Here is a 13,775-nt window from a genome sequence, read left to right as displayed (position 1 = left end):
ACTTGTGAGAACAGCCTATAAACTGAATCATAATGTAAAACAAAGTAAGACATGTGCATTCACTTCCTCTTATAAATCAAACACCATTTTAGAATTACTTATGTGGTGCTCTGCCATGTGGCAGTCAGACAAAAGAGCTCATTTTCTCATATCATAAGTGGCTTCTTTATCTGAAGAGGGATCTTTTCTCAGAGATAAATAATAAAATCCATAGTCTATATCTGGAGCATGTATTAAATAATTCTGGAAGCTACATTTGTTGGAAAACAAACACCAGAACTTTTACAGTGGGTATTCTAACTGTTTCATACATGTTGATAAAAATCTTTTAAATATTACTAGAACAAGATAAAAAGAAGAAGAAAAAGAAGGACCAGGAAAGAAAGAAAAAAGGAAAAGTCAGAGAAAAACACAATTTTCTATCTTTTCATTAAGAAACTTAGATGGAGATGAGTCCAGATGGATATATGAGAACTAAGAAGCATAGTAGATAAAATTCCTAGCACATCCACATTTTGGTGTACATAAAGTTCACCTGTGGATATTAGCTCTGTCCCCCAAGATTTTATTTTAATAGGTTTTTGAGGGGGAGACACAGAATTTAAAATTTAAAGTAGTTCTTCTGATAATGCTGCAGTATGAAGACCTAGCTTTGAGAAATACTTCCTTTTATCAATTTACCATGAGGAAAAATTCAGATAAATTGGGATTCTTTGTGTTTTTCCCATTCTGTTCTTCCTGTTCTTTGTAGTATTGGTACAAAGATGTTCACTTTGCATATTTTTAATCAAGGTAATTTTAGTTTGTGTTACTAATCTTCTTGGAACTATTCTCCCTAAATATTATGTTTGAGTCGATGAAGGTAAATGTCACTACATTATTTATTAAGAAAAATAGCTGCAAAAAGATGCATGTCTCTGTATCTCTCTCTCTATAAATCTGAGCCTTCTAGGTTTATATTTTCTCTGGTGGATATGTGCTCTCTATGGGATTTATGTTCTTTTGTGCATTATAATGATAGAAGGACTGCTCTAAAAAATTCTTCACCAGAATAAGTCACTTCCTGACTTGAAGTACCAAGCACTTTCCTGTATAACTTAATAAACATCTCTGAAAAGAGCAGGTAATGGCCATTACCCACTTTGGGTTGAATATTGTACAAGTTATATTTATTTCTAGTAACCTGCATGTTGCATAAGGGTAAGGAACCTCAGCACTTGTTTTTGTCTACTTGGAGATATTGTTTTGTTCTTATTACTCTCAGAGGAAGTGTAGAGCCAATGCAGAGTGAAGGAATGGATTATATTGACTCTTCTTTGGAAGAACAGATAACATTAGATTCTTTACATTCCCTTTGTACTGATCTATCACCTGTTTAAAATATATTTTTTTCTAGTTCTCTTTAACATAAGGAAATAAATAACAATAGTGACCATTTACACTGTTAAAGATAATTATTTTTGCTTTTTCATTCTCCTCCACAGGCCTACCACTTTCAACTTACATTACACCATTTGGCAAGTAGATAAAGTACAAGAGAATGACCCAATTGACTGTTACTACTAGAGTATAGAAATGAAGTTCCTGCTATGATACTTGTGCTGGGGATAGATTTCAGCCTTGCAGATCAACAATAAAGAGACCTGATCCCCCTAGGAATTTTGTTCAGGGAGTTCCAAGTATTTTTTTGTTGTTGTTGTTATTCTGTTTAGCATAAGTTATGAACCATTTTTGCAGGGATTGCCTGAGCCTACTTCTACCAAAAATGACCTCTAGCAGGTAGAATTAAAGTAGGAACACCATGAGCAGAACTGTTGTCTGGGGTGTATACACACACACCATGATCCAAATACAGCTGGGAGCCATGAGTCCACTGAAGTTAAGATCTTTCCCTGCCCCTGCACAACCAGAGATGAGGAAGTATGGGTTCTATCTTCCTTAACGATTATATTTCAAGAGAAGTTTCCCAGGTCCTTGAGAAAGGTATTCCAGTTTGTAAAACTGGTGAGAAGCTTTAAAAAAAATCGCATCTCAAAGGGGCAAAGAAAGAATTCATCATTACAAACCTTCAAAAGGAAATCTTCTAAGAAAATAGAGATCAGGGTGAGTCTGGAAGAGGCCTGTTTGGTCAAACTGATAGATACATTATGGTCATCTTGGCAAGCTGATAGCAGTTTTCTAAGTTTCTGGTATAGGAAATGATAAAAATTTTAGACACAGAAGCAATGAATGATCAAGTCCAATAGCAGATTCAAGATCTCTGTTAGAAGTCCCCTCAAGAGACATAATCTCAGGAGTTTGATTATTCATAATAGTAAGACCCAATAAGATCCTAGTATTAGGAATATGGAATTACTCAACTTATTTTTTAGAAGCAAGGGAAATGTTAGCAGTTGATGGGTTAATACTTGGGCTGTCTTTGCTAAAAGAAACTTCCAGACACTGTACTGGGGCCAACTGTTTAAAATGTCCATATCAGGGGTGCCTGGGTGACTCAGTGGGTTAAAGCCTCCGCCTTTGGCTCGGGTCATGATCCCAGGATCCTGGGATCGAGCTCCGCATCGGGCTTTCTGCTCAGTGAGAAGCCTGCTTCTTCCTCTCTCTATCTCTGCCTACATCTCTGCCTACTTGTGATCTCTCTCTCTGTCAAATAAATAAATAAAAAATAAAATAAAATAAAATGTCTATAACAAGGGTCTTATACAATGAAAACAAAGTTCTGAAGGGTGACCTGGAAGCACAATAAGATCTGTAGTGATCAAGGAAAAAAATTATTTTCTATACATGCTACTTACTACTCCAGAAAATTGTATGAATCACATTTAGGAGTATTTCTAACAACTGGAGCATAGAATTATTTTGTAAAGGAATTTAAAAAATTGTAATCCAAACATTTTTCCATATTGTTTTAAAAGAAAAACCATTAACTGTGGTGAGTATCTGTCAAATGTAGATGATGTGTGAATGATTTTCTGGTTCTATTTCATACTACCTGCCCCTCTTTGCAAATGTTTCACTCCTAGCAGAGGTCTGTCTTTTTTTTTTTTTTTTTTTTTTTTGGTGGCTGGAGTTCAGTGAGTCAGCTCATTAGAAATGCTGCTGCTGATATAAATGGACAAAGTAAGATGGTTAGGAAGGGTTGGTTGCACCAGAGCAGAGCAGAGAAGTGAGGGAAATATATTCTTCCACATGAGTAGAGTCTTTTGTAATCTTTTACTATAGTAATTGCTATTTTGGAAGGACTGAGTTCTACATACTTGAATTGAGCCTTAAGCATTTTTGAATCTGTTAGTGAAATTGCAATTCTTCCTATCCAGAATTAAACTATTTGGCTTAGGGGAAATTTTGTGATCTTAAAATAGAACTCTTCAAGTTTCTTTAGTAACTTTCTGGAGTCATCCTGTCTGTTACCCTAAATTCACACAAGATTGCACTTATTTGAGAAGTATGTATGTATTTTCCCAAGATCTCCAGTAACCTTACTTTTGGCTGAATAGAAAGATTTCAAATCAAATACAGAATTGCCATTTACTTATTATATATGTTGGGGCAAGTCACTTAACCTCACTTAGCTTCAGTTTTCTTAAATGTGAAAAGGGTAAGTATTCACATAATTGTGCCTGTAAGGAAATAGTATATGTGAAAGTGCCCTGAAACTTGTAAAACACAATTCAAGTATATATATATATATATTTTTTTTTTTTTAAGTAATTTATTTATTTATTATAAAGGTGCTTTCTTCACGGTTGCATATGTTGCCAGTAAGCCTTGAGGCAATGTCAGGGAAACCTCTTGCTCAACTATAGACTCCAAAAGTTAAAATGAGAAATAGAGAAGATTACCTAACTCTTGATCTAACCAAAACTCATTGTACTTATTTGTTATTGCACTTTCTTGAGCATTAACGAAGATGTTTTAGGGTGACTAGAACATTCCAACTGCCCATCCAGAAAAACCCTGCTAGCAACAGAATGCTTCAGAGACCCCATTCCATCCCCTTCTCTGCCCAAGATCATGGGCTCAACACCTACCAAACCCCCACCCATCATCTCTCATTCCCTGCCTGCTCTATAGCACATACCCCCCGAACCTCTTCTGTAAAACTCCAGGTGTCCATCTGATGGTAGAGAAGGTGGTTCTTACATCTTGAGCCTGATACCTAATCACCCTCTCCCACCCCACATTGGAAATAAATTTTTCATCACCTGTTTTCCAAACCTTCCTCTCTGAAGTTATTGGCCTCTCTTGTACCAGTTTCTCTGAGCTCATTCAGCAACCAACGGCATTGGCAAACACAGCTAGTGGCTGAGCTTTCTATTTGTCCAGCCCCCTTGGGATTGTCCCAGAAGGAGGAGGCAGTGCCAGGGATCACCAGTTCCTTTACTGAGTTAATGCATGTGATAGATTGAGTGTTAATAGCAGGATGAGATTTTTTTTTTACCGTCTCAATTCCTTCAGAGGTTTGAAGACTTTTTGGAAGACTGTTCTAATGCCAGCTTCTCTTTTGGGAGATGGAAATACCTAGAATTGGGACATGAATATTCTAGGCCCTTGAAATTCACTTCCCTCTTATTTATTTAATTTGTGTTAAATATTCAAAGTCTTTCTGTTATTTCCTGAATTTCCCCCCTCTTGGGAACTGCTATCTTGGAGCTAACTAGTATTTTGTTATTACCTTTCTATCCACTACTGGAACTTTGTACAACTGTGTCTGTCTATCACATGCACACATGTGCACAGAAGGGAGGGGACAATTACTACAGAGATAGTGTATTATAAGTGTGATACATGAGGGGGAAATAGAGAATTAAAATGATTATCAGGAAATTCAACACTTTCAATAAACTTACAAGATCTCGTGAATAAAATAGGACTACTTTTGAAATAACACACAATATTTTTCAAAAGGTGAGAAACCTATCTTCTCTCCTCTCATGAATAACAGTTGGATGGTGTAAGAGTGCAAAAGGAAGGCTCATTTTCTTGACTTCTAGTTACTTAACTACCTCACTTATCCCTTTTTATCTTTAAGCTATGTCCTTCTTTGACATTATATTAGTAAAGAAAGATTGACCTGATATCACAGTCTTTTAATCTAGAGAGTAGAGACTATTTGATGCAAGATTTCATTTTGTAGATCAAGGTGAATACAAACTCTGGTTTACCTCGTACAGTCGAGGTTCGGACCTGTCATCCTAGTGTAATTATTGTTAGACCCTTGTTCACTCTCAAACATGTCCTGGTTCGGATGATAAATTACAGTCATCCTATAGGCATGGAAAAGAAAACAGAGAAAGTCAAGGGACTTGCTCAAATGTGAATAATTATTTCCCTCTGCCTTTAGGGCAATAACTCAGACCAACTGACCCTTTCCCTGGAGTTCTGGTCACTATACCCTACCTATGACTTTACCACTTTATCTCCTAGTCATTGCAATTCATGAATGATTTTTAAATATAGATGGAAAGTCCAAATCTCAACGACAAAAAAGTAATCAAATTCTCCTACAATATCAACTACCTCCTACCTAAAGAAACTGAAATGTTTTCAAATTACCTCCCTCTACACTGCTATGTATTATTTTATACATGAGATTTTTAGGATAATATGCTGACAACATCAAAAACAATTTTTTTTTTAATATACATGAATAAAATTCAGCTGCTGGGGACCAAGGGCAACATAACTTCTTACACTCTAAGCAAATGAACATCACTCGGCTCTCTCAGTTACCCAGAAATAAGCCAGCTGCAAAATATTTGCTGCCTGCTATTTAGCCCTTGGGAGGAGAGGAAGATCGTGCTGCCTAATGGATAATTACATGCTACCGAAAAGAATTGGTACTGAATGCATGTCCTGCACCTTCTAGTTTGAAGGGCTTGAACTTGAAGATTGCCTTCCGTCAAGGAACCCTTTGGACATGGGGGCCCAAGTGTGAATAAAGCCCTTTTGTTTCTATACTTATTTGCTATGCATCAGGCATTGGGCAATCTGTCATGCATCTGCTCTGTTCAGGCTTTGCCTAATGATGTGGGAGGATCACAAAGTCTAATCTGACACAATGACTATGTAAATGTCATATGGGTCCCTTGTACATTTGCCTGAGGGCTCCTTGATGGGGGCACATTTCAAAAACGATAAAGGTTATAGCACCCTGTGAAGGATTTATGCCAAGCAGTCTACTGGCCATGATTTAGTTTTGTAGCAGACATTTCATTTTAAATTTAGGAATTAATCATTTAGCCTAGCTAGTTTTATTGGGTACCATAGAATATACAAGAGCGAATAAGGGATGAGATTTCTATACACCATTGATTTTGTTAAATGAAAATAATAAATTCTTATATATTTTCTCTCTTTGATGTAATTCTGGTAAAAGAGATATTAAATAGACATTAATCAAAACTTTCTTTTGCTAAAGAAAGGCCCAAGAGGCTTATAATCAAATAACATTGCCAGTTAATCATTCATATAATCCAACATTGCAAAATTCTAATTCTAGAAATCAAATATAAAATGCTGAAATTAAATACCTAAATAATTTATGATACTCTAATTCAAACGAGGTCCTATACATACAAGCATACACAGTAACTGTTATCCCAAAGCAGTATGTAAAGACATTTTTGGTAGGGCAAAAGCTATTTTCACCTAATAAGCATGAATTAAACACCAAAAGAAACCTTCAAGATATCATCATCTATTAACATTGTTTTTTTATTCTCTCAGCCTGAAATTCATATCCCTGGCACATTAGAATTAGGGCTACTTTTAAATGCCAGTACCTGAACCTCACCTCCTTACTTTTGGGGCAGGCAGTTATTTCTGTAGCTAAAGAGAGCATCATCAGAGTCCATGTTTAGAAGATGGCAAGGTGTAAGCCAATATAAAGGCAAAATGTCCATAGGAAAGTAAGGTTTAAACTCTGTTAAGAAGCATGCTTACCCCAACCTTAGGAGTGTAATGATTAGACTTAAGGTCTCTCCAAATATCACATAAGTTATTTAAAGAGAATTCATAAAGAGTCAGCAGTATTGGAAATTGCTGAAAGATGCCAGACTTTGTATATCTGGGAACAGTATGAAGTTATCCTAGGAATAGCAGTTTGATTTCTGTAAACAATTCTATGCTATTCAAGTCCTCCTTTAAAAAGTGACTAACCACTCTGTCTGGTACTGAGAGATTTCCTGAAAAGTAGGATTTTCAGTGCAAAAATCGGAGAACTGTGCAGTCCACGATGAACTGGGCACATTATTGCCTCCTTGCAACTACAGGAAAAGGGAGGGGGATATTGCCAAATGCCACCCTAAAGTGCAAGTATATTCAGATCCTCCCAACAAAACAGTAACTCAAAGCAAATGATCAGCTCAGGTGGTAGCTTTGATTTACAAGCCAGTGGGTTCCTGCTGCTTCAGATATTCTCTCCCTACAATTCTCCCACCTGCTTTCTCCAGCAAAGTGCCCTTTGATTCTGTTTTTTTGTTTGTTGCCCACATTTCTAATAACACTTGAGTTGTTTCTGTGAGCAGACTTTGAAATAGGTTCCGATATATTTTATCATCTGTCCTCATTTGTCTTTGTCTAGTTTTATTCACATTGTTCTCGTCCATTTCATACTTGGCATTTTTTTTTTTTTACAAGTTGATTCATTTTCCGCTTTGAGTTTTCTGTTGGTTTTTCAAGAATGGATGTCTTTCTTCAATATGAAATATTTCAGATTACCAAAATAAAACATTAAAGCATCCATTTACCCTCCATCAAGGCTAAGTATGAACACTCAAATGAAGTTGAACTCTCTTACCTCATTTGCTTACTCTCCCTACTCTCCAGAGCAAATGATTAAATTGAATTTGATGTTTACCTTTCCCAAATAATTTTTATTTACTTATTTACTTTTTACTGCAGAGGTCTATATCCATAAAGAGTAGATTATGTTGTTTGGAATACTTTTAACATTTATATAACGTCATCTATATCTACATCTACATCTACATCTACATCTACAATGCATATTGTAGGGAAGGAAAAGAAATTTTCCCTCTAACCTTCTAGGTTCTTGGATGAGACCTCCACTGTATTAAGACAGAGTAACAAGAGAAAAACTAATAGAATGTATAATATATATACCTCCTGTATACATGGGTGGTACCCAGGCAAAAGAACTCCCCACACTGACCAATGTCTTCACCTTAAATACCATGTTCAGACAAAGACAAAAATAAAATATTAGGGTGGAGGGGAGGCCAATTCTGGCAAGTTACCAGGAAAAGCACAGTAAACAAGGGTAAGGTTGTTATGCAGGTTTAAGTCATTGCTTTCTTTCTTGATAAGAGTTTCCAGAGATGTAGAGTTATCCTCTTCCAGGTACAGAGAGGGAAGACACCCTTATACATAAGATACCCCTTATAAATGTAAACTTCTTTTACAAAGGGATATTTTTCCCATCCAAGTACTAACCAGGCCAGACCCTGCTTAGCTTGAGAGATCAGACCAGTTTTCAAAGGGGCCTGAGTTTTCAAAGTTTCTCCTGTGCCTGCAGTTTCTTAAAAAAAAATCAGTCCCAAATAATCAATATGCCAAAAAGACATATTTTCAGGGTTCCAAATATTTCTCCCCTGCAGTATCATCCTGCAAATGAAATAGGCCAATATTGCATAGGCAAGAGTCAGCTGTACTGAATACATAAAATTCTAGCCTAATCATTCACCCCTCTAATAGTATCTCCTTTTAAATATATACTATAATATAGTATATAATATATATATATTATATATATATATAATATAATATAGTATATGTCTATATAATATAGTATATAGACATTTTGATTGTTTTCCAACTTTTCACTGTTTAAATTCCAGTTTAATGTTCCAGGAGACTCTGTGGCTCAATCATAAAGTATCTGCCTTCGGCTCAGGTCTTGATCCCAAGGTCCTGGTGGTGTGGGAAACAGAGGCAGAAGAAAATCATTAAAATTCCTTACCTGCTGACAAGCCCTTAAAACAGGTAGAGTGGCTGTCCTCTAGGGACTCAACTACCCTCACCTTGAGGTTTTACTAAAGGCAAAGGACAATCCTAGCCTGGTCGACCCCTTACCCCCAACCAGGATCCTGTAAGTCTACTTTAACAATTCCTTTAGGAAACTTTATCTCTAAACCTCCAAGATAGTGTTGACAATCATTCCCAAGCATATGACTCACTGATATACATCTAAAGGGTCTCATGAGAAGATTTTTATTATTTGTAATAAATAACCTTTCTCCCAGACAATAGCTAGCCCCTCAAGGTCCTAGTAACCTTGCTTCCAAAATTCCTTAGAGACTTACGCTATCCCTAACCCCCACCCAACTTATAAGTATATGATAGACCACTCCTCACATCCCTAGGGCAGCATCTCTTCCTGCCCACGGGTCCTGTCCCCATGCTTTAATAAACCACCTTTTTGCACCAAAGATGTCTTAAGAATTCTTTCATAGCCGTGGGCTCCAGATCTCACCCTACTGAACCTCACCTAGATTCCAGAACTTCCATCACTGGGATCAAGCCCCACACAGGGCTCCTTGTTTGGGAGGAATCCTGCTTCTCCCTCTCCCATTTCCCCCTGCTTATGTCCTCTCTCTCTCTCTCTTCTTGTCAATTAAAAAAATAAATAAAATCTTAAAAAATAAGATGAAATAATGTTCCTATGTACTATACATGTCCATGTGCACATATATATAAGGATCTGGCTAAAATACCTAGGAAGAGTCACTTGATCATGAGGGATACGCACCAAATACTGTGTGAAATACTGTGAAGACTAAGAGAATTAGTAATTCACACAATCTTCAGCATGATATGAGAGTCCCCACTGATGTAGAAAATGTTGGGGTTTGGAGCCTGTGGTCAAGAAAGAATTCCTGAAACATCTTGATTGTAAAGAGGGGGGTTTATTCAAGCATGGAGATAGGATGAGTGAGCAGAAAGGGCTACCCCAGAATTGTGAGGGGCAACTGATTGTATACTATGGAATTGGGAGAGGTAAAGACAAAGGAAGTTTCCAAAAGGATTTTCATGTGATAAAAAAAGACTCAGGATACCTGAAGCCTGGCTATTATCAAGCTAAGGTTGTTTTTCCCTCTAGCAAGGCACTAACAATAAGAGGTTTGGGAGTTTCCTAGAGGAATGTTATACTGGGTCTGCCTCAAGTACTTGTCAATGGGCTGCAGGTTATAAAGACACTTAATTTTATCTACATTTCCTTCTGCCTTTGTTCCCCACACATCACTTCACATATTTGCAGACAATTTAGAATTTCCACTTTCCAGTTTTTCTCATCTAGGTGTAAAAGTTTGTTCCCCCCCACCAATGGCGTTTATTTGCATTTCTCTAGTTCTCTAAGAAAAACATAAACTTATCCTGAAGTTTCTCTTAGTTTCTGTTTGGCTCCCTGTTCATCTCCTTCAGTTGAGTTTTACTCTCTACTATTTCTTTCTTTCTTTCTTTCTTTTTTTTTTTTTTTTTTTTTCAGATCTCTATTGACTTAAAGTATGTGGGAGAAGGAAGTTATTTTCTTCTCCCCATGTATGTGAGGATGGGCACTTGCTCCACTGAAAATGGAGAAACTGATAAAGTCATTACGCTGTGCTACTTTATAGTGCATCAGTAGTGCATTATAATGTATTGCTTATGATGTGGGAAACAAAGGCCGAAGAAAAATGATTAAATTTCCTTACTTTTTAGAGCTATTGACAAGTCCTTGAAATAGGCAGAGTGACATTCTTCTAGGGACTCCACTGCCTGGATGTTGACACTTTGCTAAGGGCAAAAAGGCAATCTTAGCCCAACCACTGGGATCCTGTTAGTCTATTTTAACATATAAAAGTTCCTTCGGAAACTTCCTTTATCTCTACCCCCCAAGATACATGTTGGTAATCATCCCCGAAGCATATGAGCCACTGATATACATCTAAAGAGTCTCCTGACTAAGGTTTTATTAGACAGTAATAAATGACCTTTTCCTGACAATAGCTAGCCCCTCAAGGTCCTGGAATCCATGCTTCCAGAATTCCTCAGAGACTTACACTATTCTTACCACCTCCCAACTTGAAAGTATATAATGGGTCACTCCTCATGACCCCTGGAGCTCTCTCTGTCCACGGGTCCTGTCCCTGTGCTTTAATAAAATCATATTTTTGCACCATAGACATGTCAAGAATTCTTTCTTGGTTATCGGCTCCAGCTCCTCACCAGCATTACAAAACTACATCATTTGGTAAACACAAAGGGATGGCTCTCACACTAGAAAACTTTCTCTTCTCACCTTCACTTAATAAACTCTCACTTCACCCTTTTGTGTCTGCAGGATTCATTCTTCTACTCCAAGAGACAAGAACCCTGCAAGCGGGAACACTTACATTAGGTAACCAACCCCTTTATTGTGTGATCAAGTTTGCAACATGCAAGTTGATAGCAATCACCAGAAATATACCTGCTTCCCACACAGCATGTTTCCAGCCAATATGCAATAGTAAAATATGGCTCAAATACATTGCTTAAAATCACATTAATATCAATTTATTCTCCACATTGATTCTTGTTAAACATAAGTTTGGAGTAATTATTCTCCAGTTGGAAGTTCTCAGCTGGGCTTCAACTATTTTCTATCCACTTCTAAAAGGATTTGTACAGAAAGGTTCTCCTCTCTTTTCTGCCCTCTCCCCTTTTAATTTTCTCCCAGAATCATGCTGAAGGAAGTAAGAAATAGATTATATTGAATTCTGTGCAGTGTTTGTAATTTTTGTTAAGTGATAAATATTAATTATTATTTAAAAATACAATAAAATGTTAAGACTCTTAGTTCCTAGCTATTGTGCACAGCCACCTACTGAGTTAATACAAATTTAATTTGTAATAATTACTTCTATATACATAAATTATATGGTACAGTATAATAAGTGATAATAGCACATATTACAAAATAGGCTGACATCTTAACAAAAAAACACTCTAACACATGGCTATTATACTGGAGGAAAACAGTGTTGTGAAGTAGCTACAATTGCAATTTGCTTAGAAAATGAATTGTAATGCATTAATGCCTTTGAATAATTTGCAAGTAAATGAACCCCCAAAAATTACATAAATGACCAGCCACAGGTATTTATGTTACTTGGGCCTGGGAGACAAGGTGGTAAAGGGGAGAGGAATTGGAATAGAGACTTGCATTACTAACTGCTTACATGTATGCTAAGACATCTTATAACATTTAACCAGCAGAGGCCTAATATGCAATTACTTTGCATTTATTATTTCGCTGATTTGTTTGCTAATAAAATGTTATTGCCCAATGACAATTTTGAATTAACTACATAATGATGCTCTTGAAGATTAGCTAGATTAAATGATAGAATCCAATGCCTGAAGAATTATCTCAGAGATCATCTAGTCACTCTTAAGGCTCCCAGTAGCAAAATTCCTTTTAAATCATTGTATAGAGATGCCCATTCATTTTTGTCTGTGGCAAATGCTCTCTACCCGGACCCAAACCCCATCTTCCTCACTCACAGAATCTTGATTTTGGTCAGGGTTGCAAAGATGCCTACTTGAATCTTCACCATCTCAGCCACCTGTGTAGGCCATCTGACTTGGTGTCATTTAAAAAACAAAACAAAACAAAACACAAGGCAAGCAGAAGTCTCATAGAGGTTTCTAAGAATGCATTCTCTTTCCTGAATAAAAAAAGGGTAGGGGGCAAAAGGTCTCCTTTTTTCCATCTTGAATACTGGTATAATGGAAGAAACTACAGCAGCCATCTTGTTGCCTTGAGGGAAAGGTCATGAGAATTGCCCAGATATTGATTCTCACTAAAGAGAACTGCCAGCCCCCACATCACTAGTGTCAGAAACCTGATAGTTATTACTGAAACCCCCTCCTCAGAGTGCACGTTAATTTGGAAGCTCACAATGTACTCAGCATATTTTCTGCATTAGTTTTTTTTTTTTTTTTTTTTAAGATTTTATTTATTTTTTTATTTGAGAAAAAAGAGAGAGGGAGAGCACAAGCAAGGGGAAGGGGCAGAGAGAGAAGCAGACTTCCCACTGAGCAGGGAGCCCAATCCAGGACTCGATCCCAGAACCCTGGGATCATGACCTGAGCCAAAGTCAGATGCTTAACTGACAAGCTACCCAGTTATCCCTGCATTAGATCATTTAATCCTCTTAAGCTGATGAGGAAGCATGGAGGTGTTAAATATCTAAGTTGTTAAAAAAACAAAATTCAACTAAGTTAATTTTAAAGATCTTGTAGGCTTTATTTAAAGATTTGTGAAGCATCTTGTCTAGCAGTAGATGAGAAGAGCACCACAAAGCTATATAAAATTAAAGAACTTACAAGCAGAAAGACATGGGACAAGGAAGTTATATTAGCATGAGTGGATTAGTTGTGGCAAGATCACTTTCCTTCTCTGGATGGAAGGGATATATCAGGCCAATTACCTTACTGTGTTGGTCAGTTAGTCCCTGATTGACTGGTTTAAGATCCCATTTCTGGGAGAAGCCAAAAGGGTAATAAAGTTTAAGTCTTGGTTTGGTAATGGGGGCTTTTGCATATGTGACTCGCCTTTGACCTACTGTCTTATTTTTAAGTGTTTATGCAGTCCTTTGGTAACAGAGCTGGGATTTGAATACAGATAACCTGGTAACAGAATCTACATTGCATGATTCCTTACCCACGTCTAATAGCTTGTCACGTCCTGACGGCACGGTCTGTGGAGTTGTCACGTCAGCCTGCTTTCT

This window comes from Mustela lutreola, chromosome 12 (genome assembly GCF_030435805.1).
Source record: "Mustela lutreola isolate mMusLut2 chromosome 12, mMusLut2.pri, whole genome shotgun sequence".
NCBI classification, from domain to species: Eukaryota; Metazoa; Chordata; class Mammalia; order Carnivora; family Mustelidae; genus Mustela; species Mustela lutreola.
Note: the sequence above shows the minus strand (reverse complement) of the source record.